The sequence below is a fragment of the Paroedura picta genome, chromosome 7 (assembly GCF_049243985.1).
Source record: "Paroedura picta isolate Pp20150507F chromosome 7, Ppicta_v3.0, whole genome shotgun sequence".
NCBI classification, from domain to species: Eukaryota; Metazoa; Chordata; class Lepidosauria; order Squamata; family Gekkonidae; genus Paroedura; species Paroedura picta.
The window spans coordinates 27,195,992-27,214,240 of record NC_135375.1 but is presented as its reverse complement, the minus strand read 5'-3'; positions in this window follow the sequence as shown (position 1 = coordinate 27,214,240).

Below are 18,249 nucleotides of genomic sequence, written 5' to 3'. Positions count from 1 at the left end.
CTGCAGTAAAAAAAAACACAACAGCAGCATATATATTCCCTTATTGGCAAATCGTAAATCACACCAATAAAATCTTAATAAAATTTTGATTTACTAAGCCTGCTTTGCACTTGGGACAGAAATTAAATGAATGCCCTGTTCAGTTTTATAGCTGTCCTGAGTTTGTTAAAGTCATCCTTGAGGGGGATGAAATGCTCTATTTATGGAGATTTGCTGGTAGATAAAGGAAAATGCTATATAAAATGGGATTGTAGGTCTTTGTTTTATTCTATGGAGCACCCTGAATATTGTTTCTAATCCTCTAAAATGTGCCTATTTGTAAATAGCTTTCTATTCTTCATAGTGTTCAGAGGAAGACTAGGAGAACAACAGGACACAATTCAGTGTAGCCCAATGGTAAAAATGAGTTTCTTTTACAGTCACTGAGCTGTTACCCTGTGGCAAGATTTTACACTGTTCTGGTAAACTGCTGGATCCAGGAATCAGGTTGGCAGGACCAAACACATACATCCTTATAATGCAATCATGTCCCACCCAGGAGGAAAAAATTGTGTGAGAAGGAACTTTGCAAATAGCCTCCTGCACATCATGGTGCATCATGCGACATTGTCATAGGGAAATGGTTCACACACTACCAGTGAATGTAAATTGGACTACAGATGTTGCATTACCATCTGTTTTCTTAATCCTCCATTTGAAACAGAATTACCTTTTGCCTAGTCTTTAAAATTAACAAGCCTTTCTTTTCTTGCTGCACACGATTTTCATTGTCAAACGCTCCTTTGCTGTCATCATCTTTTATTCAAAGGCAGCTTTTCATACGGCTGGCATGTCATTCTAAACGATCTAGTCCAGCCACCGAATCACATTTTATGGCAGATCTCACACCAAGCAGATGACTGTGACTAAAATATCCAAAGTGCCGAGGCTTTGTTTTATATGTTCTTGCATCTCTTCCCTTTAATACCCTCCCCTACAAAAAAAAAAAAAGATTCCACAGCCCTACATTTCCCTCGGAAAATGTCATCAGGTTTAAAATGCAAAAATATTTCCCATTTCAGAGAGTTTCTCTTTGTTTATATATTAATCTTTTTCATGCCTAGAAATATTATCTCCCCCGTGAATGTCTGATTGAGGAATGTTGTCTTTGCAAAACAAGATAGCTTACCAGTTTGTTTAATATTACAATCCCACCAGGTGATGAAACCAAGGATTTTAAAAACAGTTTATTGCCTGTATGACTTGAATGTCAAAGACACTGGGATTTGAAACAAGAACCTCAGACTCTGAAAGATCGCCAAGTGAACTACCATGGAGTAGGGATATTTAAAATTCAGAGCCTGGTGCAGACCCAAGGACACTAGCGCTTTTGACCAGCAACAAGTAAACTTCTCCTTCTCGATTTGGAATGACTTTGATCTTTCCAAGATCTCTCAGAGGTCTCTCGGGGGGGGGGGGGAATGGACCAAGGAAAGAGTAGATTGTGACCCAGTGGGAAGCCAAGATAAGGCAGGAAATTCCATCAGCTTACACAATGAAGGCTGAAGAAGAAGAAGAAGAAGAAGAAGAAGAAGAAGAAGAAGCAGAAGAAGAAGAAGAAGAAGAAGAAGAAGAAGAAGAAGAAGAAGAGGAAGAGGAAGAGGAAGAGGAAGAGGAAGAGGAAGAGGAGGAGGAAATTGGTTTTGATACTCCTCTTTTCTCTATCCCTTCCTCTCCCCACTACAGTTGTGAGGTGAGGTAGGTGGGGCTGAGAGAGTTCTACTAGAACTGTCACTGGCCCAAGGACACCCATCAGGCTTCAGGTGTAAGAGTGCAGAATCAAACCTGGTTCTCCAGTTTGGAGTCCACTGCTTTCAGCCACTAAACCATGTTGGCTCTAATGCTGGAGAAAATGACACACGTTGTTGAGCAATATCTGGCCCAGTCTAACCATTCTATAACATTTTAATCCCACCTTTCTTCCAAAAGATCTAAGGTGCCGTACACTTTGGTCCAAGTGCAAGTGGAAATGTCCTTTGTACACTGGAGAACAATGGAACACAACCTGCAAAGGCTCCTCTACATTGGACCATGGACCTCATTAGGTTATGGATTACTCTGACTGGCAGCAGCTCTTCATGGTGCCAGGCAGAGGAAGGTCTTCTCCTAGAGCAAAAGTTTCCAACATGGTGCTTGTGGACACTGTGACACCTGCCAATGCCTTTCCCGGCCCCCAGCAAGTGTTTTATTAAAGTGGTTTAATAAAGATCTAACTTTTATTAAGGCAGAATAGAAAGGCTTCTGATTAACCGCTGGAGGTTTTATTGACTGTGCAAATGTTTAAAGTGCTGCTTCAGTGTGAATGAAGGTCAACTGCGATAGCCATTGTGTGTCCTGTTGCAGCCACCATGACTGTGCCCACCATGCTGTATCAGAATTCCAAAGGAGGCTGCAGGCGTAAGAAGGTTGATGCCTCCTCTGCTGGAGATCTTCTGAGTGGAGATGCTGGGATCGAACCTAGGGCCTTCTTCCTGTAGAACACTAGCATCAGCAAGGAGCTGTGGCCTCCTCCGAGGTTAAATAATCCTCAGTTGAATTGCTAAGGTTTTCTTAAAACTTGTTTTCAAGAAGATCCATTGTAATTCTTTTGGTCTGTAGAAAAAACCTTAAAATCTCCAGCAATTCAGGAATGTCTTTGCATCTTGAATTAATCAAAAGCCAAGCAAAACCACATGTGTGTACAATTTTCATAAGTTTTAGAGGAATATCTGAACTGTTCCAGGGCTTCTTCAAAAATGTTAATGTGTTAAGCTTTCCCCACCATTGCTGTTGTTGTACTATTACTGAAGGCTTTCTAAATGTTAAAAAAAAATCCATTCCATTCTTTATTTCCTGCTCCAACACAAATAGCAGAACTTCATTGACACCAGACGAGTCTTGTTTTATCAGCTGGTTTGCATTCTAGCAGGAAGCAAAAGTCACCAAGATCCATGTTCCTAGCGGAAAGGTAGCCCCAGCCATTTCCTGTCCACCACTTAGCATGGCTGTGTGACAGAAGTCATTACACCTTAGTCCTGCAGAGATGTGACACGGATTTGGGGTAAGAGAGCACGCAGATGAGACAAATTGTCTCATAGAATGGAGATGGAGCACCATGACAAAGTAGAATTGATTTCCCTCGTGCCTGAATGATCCGATATTTTATTCTTAGATTGTGCCATTCTCAATAGAGGGAAGCTGACTAAGGAAGCAAGCTGGCATTTTAGCACCAAGACAGGAAGAGATGTTTACCTTCCCATGCCTTTTTCTTGTTGCCATAGGACAGGGGTAGTCAGCCTGTGGTCATCCAGATGTCCATGGACTACAATTCCCATGAGCCCCTGCCAGCGTTTGCTGGCAGGAGCTCATGGGAATTGTAGTTCATGAACGTCTGGAGGACCACAGGTTGACTACCCCTGCCATAGGAGATCAACTTCCCCCCTGGATCATGACCAATGGAGAACCATTAGCGAAAGGCAACAAAACGGCCACTCTTGCATTTCTCACCATTACCTGTCCTTAGGAATAGCCTTTTGCCAACTCACTGATCCTAGTTTCAACGAGTAGCCATGTTGGTCTACAGAAGAAGAACTAGATATTAGTCCAGTGGCAGCTTAGAGATCTCCAAGATTTCGAGGCTCAACTTCCAAGCTCCGTTCCTCAAAGAAGTACCTAACAAAGGCAGCTTTGACTCATAAAAGGTTAGACTCCTAAAATCTTGTTGCTCATTGGTTCTGCACACTGGATGTGTGTCCAGTTGCAGCAGTGACCCCTGAGGGTTTTAAAAGCAAGTGTTTTAGCAGAGTTGGTTTGCCATTGCCTTCCTCTGCAAAGTCTCCCTTGGTGGTCTCCCATCCAAATACTGACTCTGCTTAGCTTCTAAGATCTGATGAGATTGGGCTACACTCTATTATCCCCCATCCCCCACACTAGTAGTCCCATTCCTAAAGCCACCTGCTTGGTGAAGCTTATTGCACTATTATGAAACTTTTAAAAATATGACATTCTTTTTTGGCCAGGAGAGCACAGTCGACAGTGAGAATACTGTTTCTTCACTGAGCGTTCTCTTTCTCCCCAAGCAGGTTTCATCGCTCATCTATTCAAATAGTTGTAGCCCACCTTTCATGGCAAATCCTAATTAACAGCATCACCATTTAAAACCAACGAGATAAAACTACAAATCACCTCCTTCCAGTACAGAAGATATCCTGGGGAGGTGTTGACGGCGTTTTTCCAAATGGATCACAGAACCTAGATGATTATTATTGCCGCCATGTCTCAGCTGATTTATGGTGACCCCAGTGGGTTATCTAGGCAAGAGGCGTTCTGAGGTTGCTGCCTCCATGTCATGACCCCGGGATTCCTTGGTGGTCTTCCTTCCTGCTGTGTTTCCAAAATCTGACAAGATTTGGCTAGCCTTGGCTAGCCAGGGCAAAGCAGGGCCTTAAAAGAGCTGCCAAACCAGATAACAGAAAGGCAAACATGAGAAATGAATGCAGTGCTCACAGGTCTTTCTGTTAAGGTGGGAAATAGGGTTGCCAGCTCCAGGATGGGAAATATCTGGAGATTTTGAAGGAGGAGCCTGAAGAGGTGAGGTTTGGGGAGGGGAGAGACTTCAAAGGGTAAAATGCCATACATGTTCTGTTTTATGTATTGTTCTCTGTTATAATGTAAACCGCCCTGAGCCTCCGGGGAGGGCGGTATAGAAGTATGATAGATAAATAGATAAATAAATAAATACAGTCCGCCTTATAATGCATCGATTTTCTCCATCTGAACTGATCTCTGTCATCTGGAGATGCATTATAATCCAAGACAATCTCTAGCTACCCTCTGGAAGTTGGCAACCCTAGTGGGTAATCAGGCTACTGCCAAAAAGTCTGACATATTATCATGTTTCCCCACTCCTGTAAGTTCTTTCCCAGTGAAATCCACCCATTGGTCAGCCTGATCTGACAGAAGAGCTCTTTCCTCATGACCTTGTTCCATGGTCCTTTTTGCCAGTGAAGAACAGACAGGGGTGAGAAGGACCATGGTGCCCCCTTCAGCGCTGTAGTCTACATGAAGCTGAATGGTTCCAAAATGTCTCAGAGCTGACTCTTAGTGTACACATTCAGACAAGGACAATTGTACCCATGCGGCAGCACTGTGCAAGGGTTTGCATGTGCCCACCAACCCATCCCAGTAGTTCTGTAGTTCTTCTGGAATCATGACTCATCTCCAGATATCAGCTCCCCTCCCCCCAAGGGTCTGCTTTGAGGCATCACATCCCTACTGAGCCCCCTCTCATGCCCAGATTCCACCCTCCCTGGGCACCCCCACCCCAAACCTCCAGGCATTTCCCAAGCCAGAGTTAGAAGTCCTGGCGTAGGTGGAGAGGGGGTGGGACAGGAGAGTGGAAGAAAAGCATCTCAGCACCGCAGGTGTATCACTTTTCAAAAACAGGATACAGCAATTGAGTGGGAGGCCTGACTGGCCCCACTTGCTTTGCAGGTAAATCTATCTAGCTTGGCTGGTTCTAGCCAAGGACTGTTGTAGCCGAAGAATGCTGTTCGGAATGGACAGGAAGTGGCACATAGCTTCTCCCCAACTAGGAAGAGATGGTTTTCGTTACCCTGATTTTCTCTACCCGAAGGAGTCTCAAAGCGGCTTACAATCTCCCCGTCCCCACAACAGACACCTTGTGAAGCAGGGGAGGCTGAGAGAGCTCTGAGAACCGGGCCTAGCCCAAGGTCTCCCAGCTGGCTGCATGTAGAGGAGCGGGGAATCAAACCCAGCTCTCCACATTAGAGGCTGCTGCTTCTAACCACTACACTAGGGGTAGTCAAACTGCAGCCCTCCAGATGTCCATGGACTACAATTCCCATGAGCCCCTCCAGCACATAGGCACAGCACACAGAGACCCATTCAGCCTGCCTTATTTTTGCAAACAGATCCACTGGGGATTGTTCAGTGAATTGTTTAGACCAGGGATCCCCAACCTTTTGGCACACGGGGGCTGCATTAGTGGTCCCAGTGCCTAAAGAGGGCCATATCTTAAACCAAAATGTAACAAAATTATTAACCTCCTGAGGGTGATAGCAGCAGACAAGCAGGTTGGAGGGCTGCACAGAAAGAGCCACAGGTTGGGGACCCCTGGTTTGGACAGATGGCTATAATCCTAGCAGCCTTTGCGTTTGGCAAATAAATCAACAAAAACATTTATAAAGTTCTCATGATATTTCAAACTTACATCTGAAATCTGCTGGTCTGATTCCAACCACCCTCCCTGCCCCCAGCCATGGAACTGGAAGGCAGCATCTGAAAAACTCACTGAGGCTCTCAAACAAAGAAGCACTCCACTTCATCCCCCCCACCACCACCACCCAGCAACTTCAAGAGCATTTATTCTGCATTGCATTTTCCATCTGTTCTACATAGAGGTTCTTCATCTTTACTATGTAATTAAAGTGGAGTAAAATGCAAATTAAGCCATGCACTTAACCTGCCGCAAAGAACTCGCATTTGAAGGATGCTGAGAGTCTTCTTCAAGCTGTTGACATCTTTTCTCAGCTCCTATCAATATCTGAATTGAAGAGCTCAGGCAGACATTTAAGTAGAATTTCTTGGCTGAACTGTAAGTCACACACATACGGTACATGCAAGGTAGAGCTGAAAATAGTTCTCTATAGCAAAGATAGTGCTTTAGTGAAAACCATAGGCATAGATGGAAGGGTTTTTTTTTTTTTTAAGGCAGATCTACACTAAAATATCTACCCCAGTTTAACTGACATCGTTTCTTGGGAATGATAATTCACTGAGGATGCTAAGAATTCTGGATGCATACGAGAGTCACCTATAGGAAGACATCTAAGGCAAAAATTCTTGTCATTATAGAAAGCAAGGACCAGGCACCTGTCATGAAAAAGAAACCTTTCCAGTTTGGTGTTATCTGATCATTCCTCCCACGTAACTGCCTTCCACTCTTCATTGCCATACAAGCAATGAGAACTATTTTCAGCTCTGATCATTATATCACCAGAATTAAAGCCTTAACCTTTGGGGTTTCCAAAGTGGGTGGTGGAAGGATCCGGGGGTGGGGGGCAGTGAGGAATTTGGGGGCAGTAGGGGGCAGCAATCTGACACTTCCTGCTGCAGCTGCATTTTCCTAGCGAGAGATCTTCCAAGGTGGCTCGCCATGGCCTGCCTCTGGCTAGTAGCCTGTAAACCTGGTCTCCCTTCTCCCATCTGAGTGAACCCTCCTCCCTGCTCCATTGGCCAAAGTGAGAGTTTCCTTTTGAGTAAACATTCCCTGGGATCGCACTGTGCCAAGGCCTGTCAAGGCAACAGCTTGGAAGTGCGTGGCTCCTAGGAAGTCTCCACTCCTTGGCCAAATATGCTCAGGCTTGGAAGGCTTCCTTCCTGGAGAGGATAGAGTGTTGCAACCCAAGTAAGCTTTTACTTCTGAGTAGATATGAGGAGAGGCAGAAAGCAAACAACTGAGAGGAACCCGTTCGGGGTTTAAATACCCATTAGCATTTTATAGTTAATTTCATTCCACATTTTAAAAACCCATGGGGAGAAAGTGCACTTGTATGGTGATGAAGAGTGGAAGGTAGTTACACGGGAGGAAGGAGCTTGGGGTGGGAAAGTAGCTGTGGGGAGGGGAAGAACCAAAGGAATCATTATGCTTTAAAAATTTATTTGACTTGGAAGTGGGGAGAGAAAAAAAATCACCAGAAAAGTGCTCTCATTAACTGCAGGGAAACAGGGGACAGAAAGCGCACCGAGCCCAAGAGGGAGGAAAACCTGTGCATAACAGAAAAATAGCCAGGATAGAACGTCAGCGGAAAGTGCAGGAAAACATCTAGGCATAAGTGGCCCGAGTGAAAAAGCTGGCAACAATAGCCACTTGACTTCACTCTCCAGGCCATGGTCTAGAACCGAGATGGCTACATCTTGGGCTTCAGGAATAGCTATATGCATGCTAATGACACCACCCCAATGATTTCTGAATAATTCTAAGTGGCTGGAACACTATATTAGATAGTGTTCAGGAAGAAGATAGCACCCTGAGGCATGCCACAGGTCAACTCCCAGGAGACCAATTCCATATCTCCCGACCACCACTCTGAATTCCATCCTACAGGAAAATTCAAAACCATAAATAATGAATTCAGAAGATATTGATTATTCTGTTAGAATTTTTCAATGTATGGGAGTTCCAACACTCACTTGGAAAGCCCTTTTCGTTTCAATTGTTCTATTCCATATGAAATGTTCCTTCTGCCTGCCCCTTACCTACAGAAGCAAAGGTATTTCACTTACTAAACAATACAGGCAATGTCACCTTACCATTCCTAAAATCTTTTTATTTCACCCCAAAATACTGTTTTGGTTGTGACAGCTGAGTTTTGGAACATTCCCCTCCAGTCCTTTGGGCTAGCAATAGAGGAGTGGCACCATGAGCCCTTACTGGCAACAGAAAACAGCTGAGCCACCTGCCAGGGTAGACCCTCACCTTAATTTCAAATGCAGTTATTCTTGAAAGCACTCATTTAAACCCACAACCACAATGATTTCTATTGTTTTTGGATACATCTAGGGAATGCTTCAATTTTGCATGCAGGGTTCCTGGGTTTCCCAGTATGTCTGTTTTATGTGGGTTGGAAGTTTTTGTCACATGAGATCTGGATGAGTGGGGAAAATTGGGGTTTTATTTTTTCCACGCTGTTTTTCCCTCCCTCCGCCCATCAGAACAGAAGTGTTTTATTATTTTGTTTAATAGCTTAATTGTACTTCTGACGCCGGTAAATCTTTGCCTGGAGCACGGCAGGAGTCCCTTCCCTGTGGAGGCAGCCTATTTGAGATGGAAAGAATGCCAGAGAGCCCTGGTACCCACCAACGGGTTCTGCACGCACCTTTTCTTGTCTGTGCAACACTGTGGACCCTCCTGGTTATAAACTGCCTGCTCTGATTTAATGCAGGCTTAGATGTAAGGATTACAAGAGGCAATGGGGTGGCTTTATTTCAAATTGTCAAATAATAAGGCCAAAGAGTCGCTGCTGCAGCCCACACAATGGAAGAGCGAGGAACGTTTCCTTTTTACCTAAAACAGATCTCAGGACTGAAAAGAGCCAACCATCTGGAAAAGAAATTTTCAGTGCAGTTGCCCATCTATCCAGGGGATCCCTCATTCCCAGCTTTCTTTCCTACTTGTAAAGCTTGCTACATAGAGGAAGGATTTGTGGGCTATACCTTGTTTATCATCAAGTCTAAGAACAGAGTAATGGGGGGGGATAAACAAATAAAGCCACCCCAAGAACTTCTTGGAGAGGGGCAGCCTAGAAATCTAATTTAAAAAATGGAATTTGGGCCTGGAACTCAGAATGGGGGATCCTAACATAGCGTTGATATCTTTTGTGGCAGCCACCAAATGTTTTTAGAAAATAGGCAGGACCTGGCAGTGCTTTAGTGCAGCAGGGCTTCTGATATGCTATTGGATATCTGTTTAGAAATAACATCTGAAATAAAAATAATTGTTTCAGCAGCAGCTACAACCACAGTATTGACTTCATTCTCTCTCACTCCTCTTTCCCAGTATATAATTTTAAGCTACCCCTGTTCTTTTCTGCACTTGAGCTTCCTCTGTGTGTATGTATTTGTGACTGACTCTGCCTCTCACGGCAGCCATTTTGTGGCAGCCCCGCCTTCTGCAGCAACCATTTTGTAGTTACATCCACCACCCTGTGTCAGAATTCCAAGGGTACTCTCCGGCTGGAAAGGGTTGCAGACCTCAGAGTTAGAATAACCAATGGTTAGCTTAAGAACATTAAAAAGATCAGACCATTGAATCCAGTATCCTACCTCACACCAGCCAGTTACTGTGGAGCATCAACAAATAAGGACTTACAAGGTCAAGGCCTTCTCCTGCTGTTGTTTTCTTGTATCAATGAGTGCTTCACCCAAAGACAGCATCAGGTCCCAACTAACTTTAAGAGAGCCCAAAATATGTGGTTACAAGTATAACTGGTGAGTAGCAAGTACTTACAAGCAACCAGTTAGCACACTGATAGCTGCAGACACCAAGTTAGAACCACCAGGCCAGGCAAAATGCCTGAAAGGTCCAGTAATACTATTTACAGAATTGTTCCATATACCACACATGCCTCTGAATTTGGAGATTACCTTATATCCCCATGGCCATTGATCGGCCTGTCATGACTTGATAGAAGTGACATCATGAGAGGAATTCACATATGAATGAACCACTACAAATGTGATAAGAATTTTCATTCTCACCTTGATGTAACCATAAACAGAAGGCTTAAACCCTTCTGTTTAAGGCAGAAGGCTTAAACCCTTTTCAGACATTATACATCACTTTATTGCCCTGTGCAAGAGCAGAGCAATAAAGAGATGGGCGTACATATGTGAATCAACAACCCTTCAACCCAGGGTCGTGTGTCTTCAGTGAAAAAAGACATTTCCACATGCTTCTGTTGGCTTTTTGTAATTGTTACAGCTAGTGTTCCCTGCCTATTTGATGAGAAAATATGTAAGGAAATGTCAGAGAGGCTCATGATATGCATCATTAAGAGGTGTGAATGACAGCTGAGTCTTTCAATTGTTTTGCACAGGTAAGAAAGCCCAATAAAATATATGTCCTATGGAGCAAATCAGTATGAGCTGTGCATTCATGTACTTTTTAAGACTTGTTCCACTTTAAAATATATGCAAATAAGACTCAGATCTTGATCGAGACCCCACTTATACGTATTATAAAATGGAGCCAGTTCCAATGCACAGTATGTTTATTCTGTACGCACATGTAGGTTACTCAATTGTAAAGACTATTGTGTTAGGAATGGCTGAATGGGATGGGCTCCACTTCTGGACTGAAAAGAAGAAGAAGAAGAAGAAGAAGAAGAAGAAGAAGAAGAAGAAGAAGAAGAAGAAGAAGAAGAAGAAGAAGAAGAAGAAGAAGAAGAAGAAGAAGAGTTGGTTTTTATACCCCATTTTCACTACCCAAAGGCATCTCAGAGTGGCTTACAATCACCTTCCCTTCCTCCCCCTACAACGGACAACTTGTGCTGTAGGTGGGGCTGCAAGACCTCTGACCGAACTGCTCTGCAAGAAAGTCACCCAGCTGGCTGCATGTGGAGGAGTGGGGAATCGAACACAGCTCTCCAGATTAGAGGCTGTCCCATCTTGGGTGCTTTAGGATGCTTTGGGCTAATCCTGCGTTAAGCAGGGGGTTGGACTAGATGGCCTGTATGGCCCCTTCCAACTCTATGATTCTGTGATTCTGTGATTCTTAACCACTATACCCAGATGGTTTTCTGCCTTATGTTCACTGTGCAAAGGGGCTATAAAAGGCACAAAACACATCTTGGCAAGGCTAAAACTGTACAGTGATGACACCAGAGTGCTTAGCAACACCATCAACATTGACCAATCACAGAGCAATATGCTACTGATACCCCGCATCAGTGACACTCACAGGCCCAACCAAGCACCACCCACTGATATGGCCACAGCTTATGCGAACCAGCCCTTATAGGTTGTGCCATACTGTGCAAAGCAGCCCCCATTCAGATTGCACCAGTTTATAGTAACATTCCCTTCCATTCAATTATTCAGCTATTCTGCTCTTAATAATATTACTTCTTCCACCCTGGGTTCTTGCATTGCCACGTGTTAGCATTACATTTTCTTTGATTGCTTCATTTAACATTATCATTGCAAGACACTTGAGCACTCTTAACTCTCCTCCTGTCCATTCTCCACTGAAACAGGACATGCTGATAAAAGGAGTTTTGGGCCCCGAAAATGACAGCTGATTCATTTTGCATTTCGTCCAAAGCAGATAAGCAGTATAGGTTAGCAACATACCATGGACAGAGACAAATGACCCGAGATGCAATTGGTGGATGGGCCCAAAGCATTTGACTGGAAGATTTACGAACTTTGCAAAATTTGCTGAGATATCTTGGATTAATAAATCAAGCAACATGCTCTAGACGTGGGCTGCAGCCTGTCCAAATTCTGTCGTTTGCCGCTTGCACATGAAAAATGGAGAGAATGATGAGATGCGAATTCAGTGCAAGGTGTTCTTTGCTATTCTGGTTTGCCCTTTGTGTGTGTGTGCACAGACATTCCCTCTGGGAAATGGGTAGGTGGCTTTCCTATTATGTGTGTGGTCCAAACAAGATGGGACACCATTCTGTGGCACTCAGCTCCAGGAACGCAACTCGCAAAAGGCTATTTTTCCCCTTTACATTTCAGATGCTCTGGCTCTAATTCATATTTGCACTGTGGGATGAAGGAAGGGGGGGGGGGTTAAGCCTCCCACCCCATGCTTTTTTCCAGAAATAAAATAACCCCACTGAGTTACTATTTGCTCCACTGGAGAAACATGTGTGCATTTAAAGAGGGGAGATGGCTTCACATCTGGCTTGGCCCTTTGTTTTTAGCTTAATGAGTCTGGCAGCAAAGTTAACTAGAATCACTGTAACAATTTAGTTCTTGCTTAATTATATACAATAATGATACGCCATTCAACCATTCAATCACACTTGAACTATGACACCGGGCCTCTCGCGACTCAGTTTGTCATCTTTCCCTCTCGGCTGCTGTAATTTTCTGGATAAAAATGAGGAAAATTACTCTCCCCCCCCCCCCCCCCCGCCTTTCCATTACATTTGAGCAAGTACACTCAGACTCATGAAAATTGAGGCAGGAATAAATGTTATTAGCATTTAAGGTGCCACAGGGCTTTGATTCTGCTTGAATATATTACCAATGCGTATTCCTGCAGTTAGTATTTCTAGATCTGTCCAGGCCTTCTGAGAATATTGATGACCTCTAGTCTAGAGCAAGGGTGACAATCCAGAACTATGAGGAGAAGAGAGGGTAAGCAAGAAAAATCAGCAAGATACTAAGGTCAATTCTAGAATGTATTCAACATGAAGTTTTTTTTTTTAATTATGTGATTATTTCCCCTTTTTTTTACATAATAAGCATTCAGTGTTTCAGAGCCTTTGGGGTAAGGTTCTGGTGTAACAGGAAAAGGCAAAAAAGCAAAGAACTGAAAAAGTACAATGGCAATATCAGATTATTTTGTTTTATTGACTAACACCTAACTTGACACTCTATAACCGAAGTAAAGAGAAAAAGTATCAGATGTCTTAATCCAGGCAACTGGAAAAAAAAGATGTCAACAATCATTGTAAAACTTACATAAGACATGTATGGAAAAATTATCCAAATTGTCTTTTTGGGAAAGAACTTGGGATATGACAAAACAGGTCCAGAGAAACTGTTCTCTGTTGTCTGTAGATGAGCCGTAATTCTGGGGGATCCCCAGATCCTATCTGGAGGCTGGCATCTGTACCAGCCTCCTCCTCCCATTTGGAACCAGCCCCGACTAGCAGACACCTACCCTACACCAGCTGCTCATGGGTCAGGGGATTTTATTCCTGGTGACCCCTGTAGTTTGGTTCTTGGTCACTGCAAACAAAACAGACAAGAATAACTGTAGAATAAATTGTTTACCCTGCATAAACATGAATAGGTCATTTCTGCAGAAAGCCAATAAGAGCTCTTCCAAACAGCTTGCTTGTTTTGTATGTTTTTGTATGTTTTCTGACCAAGCAAAGACACTTGTTTCTTTTTACGGTGAGGAGGAGTTGATTTGCCTCATCTATTTGGATCTCAAGTAAACAAAGATGTACTTTGCACCAAAGAAAGATACTGCCATGTTGTCTACAACGGGTGACAATTTCATTCAATTTTCTATCCTTGGACCAACCCCAGAGTCAAGTTTCCCCCCCCCTCCAAAAAATGTGTGTTTTTCTGAAAAGGAGATGAAAAGGAAGACCTTTTTAAAAGGGGATTACCTATGGAACATTTGTCCTTTTCATCATTCTGTTTCTAAAGAACATCAGAACCTTTTTATCCGTCAGCACTGTAAGACAGGGGTAGTCAAACTGCGGCCCTCCAGATGTCCATGGACTACAGTTCCCAGGACCCCCTGCCAGCATTCGCTGGCAGGGGCTCCTGGGAATTGTAGTCCATGGACATCTGGAGGGCCGTAGTTTGACTACCCCTGCTGTATGATGTAGTCGACCTAGCGAATGGAGAGTTGCCATAATACATCAGTTGCAAAATCTCCAACCTAGCCTTCCAACCGTGGGCATCAGATGGGAAGCCTTCTCGTTCTCGTGGAGTGCAGATGCCAGAGAGTTCATCAGAAAGCTGGCAATCCCTGGGCTTCAATCCAAAAGCAAGCATTTCAGCCCCAAATCTGTTTCAGACTCAAAATGAATATCTGAGCCAAGGAAGAGCAACATCTGCTGCTGCTGGGAGGACCAATGTCAGCAGTCGCTGGCCAGCTGACAGAACTGGCCTAATGCCAGGCATCCTGAGGACTTCATTTCCCAGGGCTCAACAGCTGCAGCATGAACACCACCAAGACAGGCTCCAAAGCACTGGGGGATGTTACATATGGCAGGACCCTGCCCTACAGTATGGCATACTGTCCCCAACAGCCAGTGACACCCCTCGATAGTCTAGGCTTGTGTCCGAGCCAGACACCAGTAAAGTCTGCCAAGACCCTGCTGGGCCAGACTCCATCTTTCTCTCTGCCACAGGTTGGACATGACACTTGCAGCCTGAAGCACATATTGCTCTCCTCTTCCCACCCCACTGTATTGCTGATTAAGTGACCGGCAGAACTGCGTTTGCCTAGGGGATTGGGCTGAGGATTGGCTTGAGCTACTTGGTCTTTCCTGAGCCCAACTCCAATCTACACCTTGATGGAGGTGCACATCTCTATTAAATGTTGAACAAGTCCTAGCATTGCCAGTTGCTCTAGTACAATGCAGGGTTCACTCCATTTGTAATTCAGCTTTAGAAGAAGCAGTGTTGGTTTTTATATCCTGCTTTTCTCTACCAGAAGGAGTCTCAAAGCAACTTACAGTCGCCTTCCCTTTCCTCTCCCCACAACAGACACCCTGTGAGGTGGGTGAGGCTGAGAGAGCCCTGATATTACTGCTTGGCCAGAACAGCTTTATCAGTCATGTGGTGATCCCAAGGTCACCCAGCTGGTTGCATGTGGAAGAGGAGCAGGGAATCAAACCCGGCTCGCCAGATTAGTTTGCACTTCTAACCAGTACATCAAGCTGGCTCTCTTTATTGCTCTTTATTGCATTGTGAACTGCGTGTAATACAAAGATTCATTGCACTGATCTACAACCTTGAAATTCCTGCTTGACTGCCTCTGTGTTCTCTCAAGGTGTGCTTTAGATGTATTCCTACTGAACTGTGTTTCCTTGTAATACTCCTGGGGTCTCAAAGAGAAAGGTGGATTATAAATGAAGTAGGTAAATATAGTCACGTGCTTTAAAATTGCCAGCTCTGGTTTGGGAGCTACCTGGAGACTTTGGGGATAGATGGGATTTGTGGCAGGAAGGGATGGGAGTGGACAGGATTAAGGGCAAGAAGGGACCTCAGTGGATTACAGTGCTATGGAGTCTACCCTCCAAAGGAGCCCATTTTCTCCAGGGGAACTGATCTCTTTAGTCAGGAGATAACCTGGTGACTGGCATCCACATTGAATCGTATGTAACAGGTTTCGCAAGGGCTGTCAGTCATGCACGTGGATAAGGTGGAGAGTAGAAATTATGGGGGCTGCATAGCCCTTCCCCCTCTGACCATTTTTCCACTCCCACTTGCTCTCAGCCATTCCCTCCGCCTCTACCCCCCCCCCCCAAACCATAAGGAGATCCAAATATACTGTCAATGCCCATCATGACATCATAGTCAGTTGATGCTCCCCTTTGGGTTCGCACAGGGGGGTGATGTGTCTGTTCCCTTCGTGCCTTCGCTGGTTCCCGCCAGTGTGAAGGTAGCAAAAACCCACCCCTGCCTAACAAAGAATCACTTCTCCAATGTCATCAGTAGATTTCTATTTTGAACCTGGAAGGTCATTTTAATTTAAACACAGCTGTAAAGATAGGAACAGAAGCCATTTGGGGAATGAAAAAAAACTACTTCTGCAAATAAAAGAAAGAAGTGATAATAAATAATAAATGGTCTTTCAAAGAGCCCATAGAATCCAGCTCTGGTGCATTGTGAAGGCACTATTGTTTCTGGCGGCTCTTTTGTGGGCTGCTTATGAAAAGAGCATTTGCCCCATCTACTGGGTAGCTCAAGAATCACAGGAATCCTTGCTGGGAAGATTTTAATGAAAGGAAGGAAGAAATCCAAGGGGCCTATCAACCTGTGGTCCTCCAGATGTCCATGGACTACAATTCCCATGAATTCATGGGAATTGTAATCCATGGACATCTGAAGGACCACAGGTTGACTACCCCATACATTGGGTGTTCCATGTACAGATCTTTGAAAAACTCACTGACCACACGGATGGGTCCAGATTCTGTTTACAGCCATAATTGTAGAGAGAAGAGGGCTTTTGAGCCTTTCTAGGGTTTCCAGTAAGGTTGCCAACCTCCAGGTGGTGACTGGAGATCTCCCAGAATTACAACCGGTCTCCAGATCAGTTTCCCGGGAAGATATGGCTGCTTTGCATGGTGGAGTGTATGGAATTCTATGTTGCTGAGGGCTCCAAGCTCCACCTCCCCAGGCTCCACCCCCAGAATCCCCAGGTAATTCCCAACCCAAAGCTATTAATTGTAATTGCCAGCCAGTGGCTGGCACTCAGCAGGTGGGTGCAAGGAAGGAAGAACTGGTGCCCTGCTGATGGCACAACATCACTTCTAGTGAATAGCAGACAGGATGCCATGTCTACTGTATGACATCACTTCCAGGTTGAGACATGGTAGAGTTGTCAGCTGTAGTGACAGAACTGATACTCTCAAGATATTCCGTTGTATTCCTCTAGCGTCTTAACTTAAAGACTTTCCTTAAAGGCACATGTTCAAGAGGCAGTTCACCTAGTTGAGAGAAGTTGCATAAGCCTGTTGGAGTTGCTCCTTAGAGTAAAAACTGTTTGAGCTTCTCCTTGTTCTTATAATCTTTATTTTGGAAACCAGAAACATTACACCAGCCTTCAAATGGGTCCTAGGGATCTCCTAGACATACAACTTATCGCCAGAGACCAGTTCCGCTGGAAGAAATTGCCACTCTGGAGGGCAGACTCTATGGTAAGACACTTTGCTGATGTCCCTTCTCTCCCTAAACTCCACCCTCCTCGAGGAATTTGTCAGCCCAGACCTGACAACCATAACTAAAACTGATACAGCTCCACTGGCATGATTTAAAAATCCTTGCCAACCCCTAGGAGGCAATGAGCAGGGATGTTAGGATCCCAGGGACCCTCCCTGTGCAGACCCTCCCTGCAAACCTCCTTTTCTACTAATATTTCTGATACACCGTAGCAAAGTATGACTGGGTCAGGGAGCTGGCACAGATATGTTTGCATGCCAGAAATAGGACAAGCTTGCTCTAATGAGAAGTCATTTCTTTGCAGAAGGATCTGGGCTATCATAGAGTAACCTAAATTCAAGCATGTAGCTGTGTTGTTCTGAAGAAGCAGAACAAATTTAGAGTCCTGACACCTTTAAGACCAACAAAGTTTTATTCAAAGTATGAGCTTCCATGTGTATGCACACTTCTTTGGATACAATGTACCTTAAAGGTGGCATTAAAATGGTCTTAAATGGACTCAAAATGAGAGAAATCTAAGTAATTGCACAGGCGGGCTGGTCATTGACCTTTCCCTCACCCTGAGACACCTCAACAAGACAGCCTTCAGAGTTTGTCAGTTTGCTAATCCTCTGGGATATCCTTCAGTGCTATCAGCACCTGGGGTTATTATTTTCCTAATTTCTTCTCTGATTAAGTTATCAACCCCAGCCATTTTCCCAACTCCCAATGTGGTGGTTCCACCACAACCAAACAGCTATTCAAGTAAGAATGCAAATGTTGCAGTTGCCTGAAAAAAAATCTTGAATTACCTCACATACAGCACTTTTGTCTACCATAAAGACTGATTTAAAAACAACCACCAACTTAAGTTTTAAATCGAAGGGAAAAATCCAGCAACAGAGCAAGACAAGCATGAGGGGGTGAGGATGGGGAATCGACTATAAATAAACATAAAACTTACTAATGCAGATGTTGCAATTGCTTCAACAATATTTGAAAATGTCATCACACAGTTAAGCCACATATGACTTATTGCTTCAATTACTGTGCAGTCCTAAAAAAAGCTACACCCTTCTA